At 36.1% G+C, this 3,310-nt stretch overlaps 1 protein-coding gene across 4 annotated transcripts in view; it reads left to right on the top strand.

The window, feature by feature from the left end:
* LOC108970992 overlaps positions 1-3,310 on the top strand; it is a 27,802-nt gene that overhangs the window by 10,073 nt on the left and 14,419 nt on the right. Inside the window, exon 1 of one of the 4 annotated variants that reach the window (XM_018936753.1) lies at positions 2,408-2,970. The exons of 1 other annotated variant lie outside the window; for it this stretch is intronic. The gene's annotated coding sequence lies outside the window, so the exon portion shown is untranslated. Of the gene's footprint in view, positions 1-2,407; positions 3,147-3,310 lie in introns of those variants that run through there. 2 more of the 4 variants (XM_018936750.1, XM_018936751.1) reach the window with 2 other exon arrangements.

Genomic DNA, 3,310 nt, shown 5'->3' with positions numbered 1-3,310 from the left:
GGTTCACAACCACGCCTGAAATCTCGATTATCACTTTATCATGCGAGAGTATAAAATGTTCGGTGACACCCGAACTTAGCCCTTCCTTACTTGTTTTTATTTAAATTCAGTAGTTAATTTCTTATACCCTAAAATATTATTTATAGGTATAATTTCTACTCTTTTTAGAACCGCCCATTTCTGAAATCACTATTTTCTATTTAAACAAAAATGAAGCAAAATAGTTTGGGTTTCACTTTTCATATTTCTCCATTTACCAAATCTTTGAGATTGCAGAATGTTCAGTTCGAACTGGTATAAAAGGTATTAACTGGTATAATCATGTAGAGTAACAATAGCTGGCAGTTATACCACTTTAATGAGATATCCATTTACTCCCTATATTGAGTTCAGCTTGATTACATTATCATTGCTTTCATAATTGAACTTTTCCAGAAGAGAACAAAGCTTAAGCATGATGAGTAGACGAGCGGTGAAACGAAGACGCCTTATATTCACTTTATTAACCGCCAAATAGCCGGGTAAAAAAATCGCCAATTTTTTTTAACTCAGAAATTTGTGGAAAACATTAATATATTTACTTCGTATTTGAAAAAAATATTTATATTTGTTTATACAAAATGTTTCCGAAAACAGATATATTATTTATGACGCAATAACTTCCTTGTTTGCATAATGCTTATTTAATTGGAAGTGACTAACGATGTAAATAAAGAAAAGTATTTGAAAAATCCCCTTTCGTATTTAAATGGGATCAAGAGCTTATCTTGTTTATAATCTATATAATTAACTCAAATTGTTACTGAGCTCTGCTTCTAGTCTTTTGTTGAATAATTGAACTACGTTGAACTAGTTTTTCCTTAACAATATTTTTTTATAAAAAGGCGTTACGTTGAAAGTCTTTTTATTTAAAATGAGCCGGTCTATATACGATACATTAGTGCAATTATTTATAACGTTTCTTCCAACTAACAGTTCCAACTAACGATTGACTAAGTGTTTTTTCTTAAAATTTGAAAAACAATTATAAAGGGTGATCCTTTTCCTGGATCCCTACATCTTCAAAGAAAAAACAAAGCAACTTTAAATTTAATTCAAAACATCATTCTTTGGCATTTATTTTTTGAAGATTATCTCTTTCAAATATTGATCGCGGTTACGTCATAAGTGGTCCATCCGTTGAGTCTAACTCTCGATAAATCGTTCGAGCATTTCGATTAGTAACTGACGTTATACTTTGCATATCCCCACCACGCTTCCACGACGTTATATCACCGGCCCTGCTCTGCTCACCGAAGTGTTCTCTCAATAAATTCATTGATTGATGAGATGTCTGAGAAGCCCCGTCTTGTTGAAAACAAATGTAGCTCAGATCACGAGATCTTGAATGTCTTCAGTTTGCTCCTCTTCGTCTCAAATACGTTTACACATCCTTTGAGACAGATGGCTCTCAGCGCTGAACAAAATTTGGTAGGAAAACGTGGTATCTTCTTGGAACTTTTCAAAAGCCTATAGCGCAAAGCGATATCGCGTGGGATGGTCGATCCGCTTGCATACAGCATATGTTGTATTTTATACGCTTTCAATTTAATATCTCGACGTAAAATGCGCCAAGTCGTTCCCAACGTCAGTGCAAGTCGTCTTTCCACGGTCTTCGTGTACAGTCTCAGCACCGGCTGCTATATTTTCTTCACTACGTGATGGACGTGGTCTATTCGATCGAATATTATCTAATAATGATTGCTGGGTCAGCCATACTGAACAAGAATAATATGTCAAAAAGAGGCTACTTGGATCTTCCTTTATATTAATTTTTTTATTCTCTGAATTATGGCAAAGCAGGTCCACGGATTCAAAGACAGTTTCTTCTTCTGTACTAGCTGCTTCTTCGAAAATAGAGGTTTAAGTATTTTTCGAAAAGTCCGAAAACCGTTTGACTTCAGATTTGGAGTTTTCAGGTTTGATTTCCCATACCATAAATAATCTATTTTTCTGACTTATGCTCCAAATACCGTACGCAAGTGGAAATTCTCCATTTTATGCCTTACATAACTGACCCTTAATTAAGGTGATCAACTTGAATGTCTTCAATTAAGCAATTTTAAACCTCAATTCAATTAAAAGAAGACAATTGATGGCTTGATTGATGCGGCTGTTGATTGAGCAGGTTATCTCAATTTCAATCAGCAAAGAAATGGAACGTATTACTGCAAAAAATATTAAATTAAGCACAAAAGCTGCGCATGCGCTGCAAGCGAAAGCGTAAGGTGAGACGCTCAACAACCGAGGGGTACATACTTTTGAAGTGCGCCTTATCGCCTTAGACGTATCGTTTACTGACGCGCTTTGCATGGAAACTCTTTCATAAACGCAGCTTTAAATGACATAACAACAGCTCGACACACACTTTCAAACGCCCACACACACGTTTTACGCTTCCGAACAAACACTTGTCCATTGCGCAAACCATGCGCCGCTGCTCGCTGCTTGGAACTCGAAGCCCGAGCGCCAGCTTGCTGCACACAATGGGGGTAGCGTCGCTTAGTCGGTCGTCTGGCCAAGGTTGTGTGCGAAATATAAGCGGCGGTTCTAATGAACGCGTCAGCAGTGCGATGTCATCTCTCAGCAATTGCATTGAACGGCTGAGAACGCCGCTATGCAGATCTGACAAAGCATCCCGAGCCGCACGCGAGTGAAAGCATTTTGGAAATTTGGAAAAACAAGTGACTTACTTAAACCAAACGAACGCACACACACACAAGGTCGCATATATCAAATTTTGTAGATCGCTGCACGCTCGTGGGTATTGCCGTGCGAATGTCTCCGAACCGAAAACTGGTTAATGAGTAATGAAACGCAAGACTCGTCTCGCGGTGCACCAATTTTCAATTTGATTGTGCTTGAATTCGAAGTTAGCTTACCTACTTTTTGAAGTGGCGCGCAAATTTAGTTGAACGCAGTAAGTCAACGGTAATGGTTGTGTTGTGTGCTAACAGTTTCAAGAATATTCTAAGGAATTGCATTAATTCGAAATTAAGTGAATATAAAAGAGTGAAAATAATCGATTGGTGAAGGTTTTAAAAAATTCTGAAAGCAAAATAAAAAAGCAAGCGAATTTGAAACTAAAAAACAATAATATTAAAAGTGTGAGTAAAAAAATTAAGCTCGTTAAATTTAGAATAACAACAATTATTTATATAAAAACATTGGTTTAAAAATTAACTTGTGCACCGTAAAAGAAAAATGTTATTTATAAACAACGATAAAAATTATTTGAAAAAAATATTAATTTAAAAAAATTCCAAACATT

Source organism: Bactrocera latifrons, unplaced genomic scaffold (assembly GCF_001853355.1).
Source record: "Bactrocera latifrons isolate USDA-ARS-PBARC rearing strain unplaced genomic scaffold, ASM185335v1 scaffold_32, whole genome shotgun sequence".
Lineage (NCBI taxonomy): Eukaryota > Metazoa > Arthropoda > Insecta > Diptera > Tephritidae > Bactrocera > Bactrocera latifrons.
The sequence above is the reverse complement of the archived record's forward strand: the minus strand, read 5'-3'. Positions and strand labels throughout refer to the sequence as shown.